The sequence below is a fragment of the Aythya ferina genome (genome assembly GCF_964211825.1).
Source record: "Aythya ferina genome assembly, chromosome: W".
Taxonomy (NCBI): Eukaryota; Metazoa; Chordata; class Aves; order Anseriformes; family Anatidae; genus Aythya; species Aythya ferina.
The window spans coordinates 8,984,951-8,994,488 of NC_140313.1; the positions used below are offsets into that span (position 1 = coordinate 8,984,951).

The following is a 9,538-nucleotide window of genomic DNA, read 5'->3' on the forward strand; positions in this document are numbered from 1 at the left end:
AGATAAGCAAGCCCCTGATACTGCACAAGCAATTTCTTTGCCTTTACATTTCCAGAATTTTTGCTCACTTCTACATTGTTCTATCCACTCTATCACTTTGTCCTCATGTTTCCAAAAAATTTGTGCCCATTCTATTCCTGCTTTGAATGGTGCACACCTATATTTTTGCATCAGTTTATCTGTGGCAATCCTGCTGACTACTCCAAATTTACTGTCGTGTTAAAGAGGACTGATTGGAGTCGAATATTTGTCTGTTTCAGAGCCCTGTTAAGGGCTTTCACTGAGACAGTTTCTCAGAGTTGATCTTATTAAATTAGGCAACAGACATAACAGATTCAGAATTGCCATTGATAAATACACTTACTGCAATAGTACTAATATATGATATATGGGCAGGGAGAAATTTAATGAAATATAACAAGGGCAAGTGTATAGTCCTGCATCTGGACAAGAACAACCCCAGACACCAGTACAGGTTGGGGACTGCCCTGCTGGAAAGCAGTGAAGGGGACCTGGAGGTCCTGGTGGACAGCCAGATGACCACGAGCCAGCACTGTGCCCTTGTGGCCAAGAAGGCTAATAGCATCCTGGGGTGTATCAGAAGGGGTGTGGTTAGTAGGTCGAGAGAAGTTCTCCTCCCCCTCTACTCTGCCCTAGTGAGACCACATCTAGAATATTACATCCAGTTCTGGGCCCCTCAGTTCAAGAGGGACAGGAAACTGCTTGAAACAATCCAGCTCCAGGATGGAGTCAGGCTATTCTTGGTTACACCCAATGACAAAACAAGGGGCAATGGGTGCAAGCTGGAACATTGGAGGTTCTGCTTAAATATGAGACAACTTTTTTATAGTGAGGGTGACAGAACACTGGAACAGGCTGCCCAGGGGGTTGTGGAGTCACCTTTCTTTCAAAACCTACCTGGACACATTCCTGTGTGACATGATTTAGGTGTTCCTGCTCTGGCAGGGGGATTGGACTAGATGATCTTTTAAGGTCCCTTCCAATCCCCAATATTCTGTGATTCTGTGAAATGCTATCTCAGGTGTTATAAATGAGGTCTCAACTCAATCTGAATTATGTAATATTTATAAAACAAATATTTCTAAAAGGTATAAAAGGCAAGTAAACAGCGCTGGGTGTGCAGGGAGTCTACACTCCACCAACATGCACACACGAACATCAAACATTTTAAATATACAGAACATTGCTTTACATACTAAACACAAGTATGCCTATACATATGTACAATCCGGAAAGGTAACGAACAATCCTTTAAGTTCCTTTTGAACAATATGTCTCGCTTTAAGTTGTCAAGCAACTCGGTCTTCAGGCCTTATGTATCCCGTTCTTCCGGGATCGAAGAAAAGCATATCCATCTCCTTTTCAAGGCCAATAGGCCTGGGTCAAAAGTCACGTCCAGGTCAGCAGGGGGCGTAACAGCAAAAGCCTTCGATGGCTGTAGCAGCAGAGGGGCCCATGGCGTTGCAGTCAGATCAGTAAAGGGGCCCACAGCTCCCTCACTATCTGGAAAACCACATGCTTCTGACTGTGGTCCCACATGGTTCTTTAAGGCCTCAGAGACTGCTCGCCAGGTGCCGAGCAATCCCACTGCAAACTTGGCATTTTTAGTTGCAGAGTCCCACACCTTGACCTCAGTTTGGTCCCATACTTCAGGATCATAAACTGTCCAATTGTTAATCACACAGAATCACAGAATTTCTAGGTTGGAAGAAACCTCAAGATCATCGAGTCCAACCTCTGACCTAATGCTAGCAGTCCCCACTAAACCATATCCCTAAGCTCTACATCTAAACGTCTTTTGAAGACTTCCAGGGGTGGTGACCACCACTTCCCTGGGCAGCCTGTTCCAATGCCTAACAAACCTTTCAGTAAAGAAGTTCTTCCTAACATCTAACCTAAAACTCCCCTGGTGCAACTTAAGCCCATTCCCCCTCGTCCTGTCACCAGGCACGTGGGAGAACAGACCAACCCCCACCTCGCTACAGCTTTTTTTTTTTTTTTTTTTTTTTTTAAAAAAAAAATACATCCCGGGTTTATTCCTCGCCCAGGGGTGGCTTTTCAATATGAAAAAAAAAGAAAAGCTTAAAAAGGGTTTAAAAAAAAAAAAAAAAAGAAAAGAAAAAAATGGGATGGATTCGGGGGGAAAAGGGACACGGAGGGGACAGGAGAGCCCTCAGCCAGGGACACGGCGGGGACGGGGCCGCCCTGGAAACCCCCTGCAGCCTGGGCAGTGGTTTTGGGGAAAGAAGGGGGCAAATTGGTTGCCCAGGGGGGGGCTGCAATAATTTAGTGGTGCCGTCACCCCCCCCCGGTGAGGGGGGGATGCGGGGACAACGAGGGGGACACGGAGGGGCCGGTGGCTTGGCGGTGACGCAGGCCTTCGGGTGACGGTGCCAATGGCGATGATGATGATGATGCTGGTGAGGGATGAAGGTTTTGGAGGAACGAGGGGGCTCTGGGGGCCACCTGATGGCTGAAGATGAGGATGATGAGGCCGAAGGCTGCTCCAGAGAGGGCTCCAAAGCCAGGGGCTCCCTGTGGGCAACGATGAAGGCTGAAGGTCTCCGAGGATGACGACGACGACGGCGGCCGAGGGCTTGGCGGTGACAACGGTGAAGGAAGATAAGCTGTAAAGTTAATAAGGAGAATAAGCTGTAAGGTTACCAGGACAGTCTTTGTTCCTAAGGACGTATGATTCCCCATAATGCACAGCTGCTTACCAGCGAGAGGCAGTTGTGTGCATGGGTCCGCTTCTCTCAGCTCGAGCCCGTCCTGGTCTCCATTCTGCCAGCCTGTTCCTCTTCACTTCTTTTTCCTGCTTCTTTATTGATGTAACTTCATCATGCTGCCTTTTTTATCTTGAGGGCAGGCTCCCCTCTTATACCCTTCTCTCCACAGCAGTTCTTTTCAAAACAACTTTTCATTGGTCAAACAACTTTGAATGTAACAACAACAGCAAACACACAGAAACCTCCATGTCTTAATGGCTGGAGAACAAGAGAACCAGCTGGAGAACAAACAACCAGAGACTGCATAGAGTCTCCTGAATCACCCTTCTTTGTTCCATCTATACTCTTTTACATTCCTGATGGCCTCATCCTTAAGAGTCTAATGTTATCTCAACCATGGGGCTTTCCAACCCCCATGGCCACATTCCCAAATCTCCTCCTTCTTTATTAATATCAACCATTTTCTCGACACGAATTACCACTCCATATATAACACAGGTATTCCTCACCAAAGGGTGAAGGTGCAGAACTTACCAAAAAGGTGTCCCTGTCTTGGTGGAGGAGAAGGAGCACAGCCTATCGACTGCCTCTTCTAGGTTTCAAATTTCTTCTTTCTCCCTCATGCTCTTCTTTTTTTCTAACACTAACTTTTAACACTGTTATAAATGAGGTCTCAAGTCAATCTGAATTTTGTAATATTTATAAAACAAATATTTCTAAAAGGTATAAAAGCTATAAAAGGTATAAAAGGCAAGTAAACAGCGCTGGGTGTGCGGGGAGTCTACGCTCCACCAACATGCACACACACGCATCAAACTTTCTAAATACATGTATACAGAACATTGCTTTATATAATAACCTGAGTATGCCTATACATACATACAATCAGGATAGGTAACAAACAATCCTTTAAGTTCCGTAACTTAACAGTCTCCATTTTCCTGATTACAAACAACAGCCTCCATTTTCCATAATTCCAGGGTTAGTCGTGTGAACAATATGTCTCACTTTAAGTTGGCCCATGGCGTTGCAGTCAGATCAGTAAAGGAGCCCACAGCTCCCTCACTATCTGGAAAACCACATGCTTCTGACTGTGGTCCCACATGGTTCTTTAAGGCCTCAGAGACTGCTCGCCAGGTGCCAAGCAATCCCACTGCAAACTTGGCATTTTTAGTTGCAGAGTCCCACACCCTGACCTCAGTTTGGTCCCATACTTCAGGCTCATAAACTGTCCGATTGTTAATAAGGAGAATAAGCTGTAAAGTTACCAGGACAGTCTTTGTTCCTAAGGACGTATGATTCCCCATAATGTGCAACTGCTTACCAGTGAGAGGCAGTTGTGTGCACGGGTCCGCTTCTCTCAGCTCAAGCTTCTCTCCAGCTCCAGTGCGCCTATTTCCAGCGACGAGCTTCTCTGAGCAGTTTGCTGAGTTTGGCCGAACCTATCTTCATGATGTGAGAAACACTCCGTAGCCAATAACTTAGGCTCAGGCGAGGATCTCAGTGAAGTAGTAATTTATTCGCGATTGCAATGGCGGGCGCCCCACAAGCAGGAGAGAGCGCATCTACTAGTTCCAAAACACAGTTTATATACCTTTTGATGGCAGGACCCTCCCCTGTTTCCCCACTGAGTGGGTAATCCAGGTTCACAATCTATCTGATGCTTCACAAACAATGCATGGCCTTCAGTTGCCGGCCTGTTAAATTTCAAATTTCTTTTGACATTTTTACTGCTTGAAGTGGTAATGTTTCTTCACTTATCTGACTTGACTTGACACTGTGATTTTCACCTAATTGTCCTAAGGAGTCTGATTGTCTGCATTTTACAAGGTCGCCTGCTAAACTTTCTTATCACTGTAAGCATATCTCAGTACCACATTCCCTCCTTCTAAACAATGTAACTCTGCAAAAACAACATTTCTATTCCCACAATTCCCCTCTTTTCTTTTTTTTAATAAACTGTTGATTTTTGCAAAAACTCTTTTTATTTTTATTTATTTATTTATTTTAAGTGTAATTTGGGAAATATCTACCTCTTCTTCACTTTCTTTGCTCTCCATTTCCTCTAATATCATCAGTTTATCTGAGTAGGGTGGTGGATCTATGGTCATTTGTTTCAATAATGCGGTTTCAATTAACCGCTGGACAAGTCCCCTTACACAGGGCATAATGCAACAGCCAATAGCTGTCAAAACTCCTGCTACTACAATCAAGGATGTAAATATGGACATAATATCCCTTTCCATTTACCAAACCAAGATTTCAACCATCCTGTGATGGAAGCGTCTGCTCCCGAATTTTCTGCCAATTCATTGGCAAGGGTGGCAAGCCCTTGCAATGCTCTTGTTACTGTGCCATCCGGGGCAGTATTGTTAGGGATAAAAGTACAACAACGGTTGCCCAGCATCACGCATACACCACCCTTTCTCCATGAACATCATATCTAATGCTATCCTGCTTTCCCAAGCCATTTTGCTGGTGGCATCTAGTTGTTCGGCAATTCCTCTCATCGCATCCCTTGTATAATTTATGACTCTCTGCTGATTAGAATAAATATAATTAATCCAATCCACATTCTTATTGATCGTTACCCACCAGAACAGTGACTCAAACCCTGCAGCAATTTGATTCCTGTCTTTCTGTTCATCGGAAACTCCTCTAGGCACCCCAATAGAATCTACGTATACTCTGTCATCGAATGATACTCCTAAGCTTCTTTAACTTCTTCTGGGTATTTGTGATGTTTCTCTTTCAAATGCCAGGGTGAAGGGTATAGATAATCGAACAAGCGCACAAGTGCCTCTCCAATTATATGGTAGGGTGGACCGTAAGATCTTCCCTCCACCATACCACCAGAGATCTGCCCTGGGGATCTCAAGTCTTGAGCAGTTTCCCATCAAATCCTTGGTAGCACAAGGCAAATTCTCCCAGATGCCAGGTAGCACTCACACCCTGCCGTGAGAGGCAAGCTGTATGGTTACCTATAGCTGTAGAGAATGCAGGGGGAACCCTGATATTGTTATCATGCAAGAAACAGCAAAGAGAGACTTACAGGCCTTGTTTCCCCAGGCAGTCTTTTCTTGGTACAATGCAATCATACATCGCATCCCTTGGGAGTCTTTGGTCCACCCCCATGGGAAGGGCACTATCTGGGCAATCGGTCATCCCGAGGCAAAAGCATAGCAGTAGCTACGGTTGAGACTCTGGACAGTATATTTGACCCATTCTATCCAGGCATTCACATCCCCATACCCTGTTTGAATCTCAAATGTTTGAACTGCCACATTTCAGAGGGCCTCCTGTTTTCTCTCCTGTTTTCTCCTTGAGTTTCTCCCTTTCTCTGATGGCAATAGAGGATTGTTTCCATACAGCTATTCTCAATCTGGCTGTTGGGTCTCAACCAGTTATTTGTTCTTTCTGCTCAATTGTCATTGGGCATTTAAATCTCCACAAGCTAACATCTCACAAGCATCAAACGTGACAGCTTGTGGTACGTAACCCTCTGTCACAGTCACCCATATTTTGATGGGGTATCCCGTTTTTGCTATTATCTGGTCATGCCTTTTCCAAGTTACCAATTGAACAAGGCCTTCTCTGAGGCCTAGAATCACTAAAAACAAAATTAGTAATCGATTTTTCCCTGTCATTATTTTTAAACCTTAGGTTTCCAAATAATTATCGATACAAAAATAAGATGTACACTACTACTATAACAACCCCCCCCTCGGGAGCACTGCAGTTCGCTATAGGTCTGTCCTTTCTCTCAATCACAAGTCACACTCGTTAGTTACCTGTGAAAATAAAGGGTTAGTTTACAATTGTAAGCTCTTATCCTGCTCAGAGTCCACTATGAGATTTTTCTCTTCAATTTCAACTTCCAACAAGTCTTTTGTAGGAACAGCTTCCCAGGTACTAGCGTCGACAGATGCCTTCACTGGAGTATAGTGAGTCCAACCTTTTTCCGCAGTTCTTACGGCTGTTTCAGTGGTCAGTAATTGTCCTTCCCATTCAGGCCGGAGTTGACTCTTTCCAGGTCCAAATCAGGACCCCGTTTCCTGGGTGATGGTGGTGAATGGGGAATTCCAAAGGTGGGGTTTGAGCCAACAACCCACAGGTCCTGAGAGATGACAAAGAAGAGGACAACCCCAGAATACAGTTCTTAAGAAAACTCTCTTGTTTTGAATTGTGGTATCTCATCCCTTCTGCCCAGATAGGGCAATCTGAACAGCATCTCATATGGTGAAATTCCTATATCCTTTCTTGGTGCTGTTTAAACCTATAGGAGTAAGCATTTTACCCAAGGAAGTTGGGTTTCTAACACTAGTTTAGTTAATTGCTTCTTTAATGTCTGATTCATTTGCTCCACCTTCCCAGAAGAGGAGGGGTGCCAGGGGCTGTGAAAATCCCACTCAATCTCTAAGGCCTGATTTAACCCTTGCAGTAAAGCTTACACCCATCCAGTCACGTGGTCAATTAGGACAAACAAGTAACTCAGTAAAGTTTACCTGTATACTTTGGAAAGGTCAAACCCCTGGCTCCCGTCCCCCTCTAGATGGGTTACAGAAGACCTTTTTATTTACCTTTTGACATATGGTACATCCTCTACATACGTGCTTCCCTAAAGTGTATATTCCTACACAGACATACTTTCTTAGCACAACATCTGTGTTGGGTCTGTCTGAGCTGGAGTCACCTTTTCCCTGCAGCAGCCCACACAGTGCTGTACTCTGCACTCGTAGCTGGAACAGCACTGATATCACTCCAGCGTTGTGTCTATTGCTGCATAGTGCTGGCACAGCATCAGGACTCCTTCCAAGCCCCCAAGAGCCAGCAGACTGGGGGTGGGCAAGTGATGGGGAGGGGACATTGCTGGGGCAGCTGACCTAAACCAACCAAAGGGATATTCCATAACACCTGATGTCACACTCAGCAATAAAAGGGGGGGCTCTCGTGGGGGAGGGGGCTGTTCCTCCTGAACAACCACTACGCGTTTTGAGGCCCTGCTTCCCAGGACGTGGCCGAACACCGCTCGCTGATGGGAAGTAGAGAATAATTTTTCCTCTCTCTGTGCTTCCACGCGGACTGATTGCTTCTTTTGTCTCTGTTTTTTTTTCCCCTCCCATTCCCTTTCCCTTTAATTAAACCTTTCTTATCTCAAACCTCGAGTTCTCTGTGTTGTATTTTCTCCCCCTTCCTCTTTGAGGAGAGGGGGAGTGAGAGAGCGGTTGTGGTGGAGCTCGGCTGCCCACCTGAGTAAAACCACCACAGTCCTTTTTGGCGCCCAACGTGGGGCTCAAGGAATTTGAGATAAGGATGATAGTTAGTAGAAGTAACGGGCAAAAATATGTGCAGGATGATTGTTAGGAATGTATAAGTTGTGAAGAATTTAAGAAAGCAGTAACTGTGAGATGTTAGTGTGGTGAAGGGACGAGGGGTGGTGTGTATGTAAAATGTCCACCTTGTCCGTGCTGTGATGATGTTATGTTTATTTTGGTGTGGTGAATTCTTTTTCGTTTTGATTTAAGTGAATTTTGTGAAGGTTGTTGTGATAATTGTAAAGTAAGAGTATATTATGAGTAATCTTAAATATGCTTTTAACAGAGGCGAGGGGTGGAATGTAGTGGGTTTACGTGGCAAGGTTTTGGTAGCAGGGAGCCGTAGGGGTGGTTTCTGTGAGAAAGATCTAGAAGCTGCCCCATGTTTGGGAAGGGCCCCATTGTTTTCCAGATCCGAGCCAATAAGCGATGTTGTTTTGCGCCTCTGTGAGAGCATATTTAAGACAGGGAAAAAAACGCTGCGCCACACAGCAGCCGGGAGAGTCAAGGGAGTGAGCAACAGCACCAAGGTCAGTGTAGAGGGAGGGGGAGAGGTGCTCCAGGCGCTGGAGCAGAAGTCCCCTGCGGCCTGTGGTGAGGACCATGGTGAAGCAGGATGTCCCCCTGCAGCCCATGGAGTACCACGGTGGAGCAGGGTTCCATGCTGCAGCCCGTGGAGGAGACCACGGTGGAGCAGGTGGCCCTGCACCGACGGAGGCTGCGGCCTGTGGAAGACCCCTGCCGGAGCAGATTCCGGGCCAGACCTGTAGCCCGTGGAGAGGAGCCCACGCAGGAGCAGGTGACCTGGCAGGAGCTGCTGCCCGTAGGGGAGCCAGGTTGGAGCAGTTTTCTCCTGAGGGATGGACCCCGTGGTACGGACCCATATCTGGAGCAGTTCTGGAAGAGCTGCTGCCTGTGGGAAGCCCACGCCGGATCAGTTCATCAAGGACTGCATCCCGTGGGAGGGACCCCACAGCACAGGGGACGAGAGTGACCAAGAAGGAGCGGCAGAGAAGAAGTGCTGTAGACTGTCCATAACCCCCATTCCCCTGTTCCCCTGCGCTGCTCGGGGGGAGGAGGTGGAAGAGGGTGGATGGGGGGGAAGGTGCTTTTGGTTTGCTTTTTCCTTTGTTTTCTCACTTCTCTCGCTTGTTAGTAATAGGCAATAAATCTTACTATCTCCTTATGCCGAGTCTGTTTTGCCCGTTACAATAATTATTGCGTGATTTTCTTGTCCTTATCTCAACCCTTGAGCCCTTTTCACATATTTTCACCCCATTCCTCTTTGAGGAGGGGGAGTGAGAGAGCAGCTGTGGTGGAGCTCGGCTGCCCACTCGAGCGGAACCACAACACCCCATCACTTTTTAGGGTTTCATTAGTTAATTTAATCCCTGATACTTTACAAGTCAGTAATGACGTAGCTGTTCCCCAGTGTACTGGGTTTGATGGCAAGGTTCGGGGGCTGTGAGTAGG

The 9,538-nt window shown here is 46.2% G+C and overlaps 1 long non-coding RNA gene across 1 annotated transcript in view; it reads left to right on the plus strand.

Moving 5' to 3' along the window:
• The window catches only part of LOC311426448, a 56,669-nt gene extending 47,412 nt beyond the window's left edge, over nucleotides 1-9,257 (plus strand). The window contains exon 2 of the long non-coding RNA XR_014686766.1: nucleotides 8,019-9,257. This is a non-coding gene — a long non-coding RNA (uncharacterized lncRNA). The remainder of the gene's footprint in view (nucleotides 1-8,018) is intronic.
• The last annotated feature ends 281 nt before the right edge of the window (nucleotides 9,258-9,538 follow it).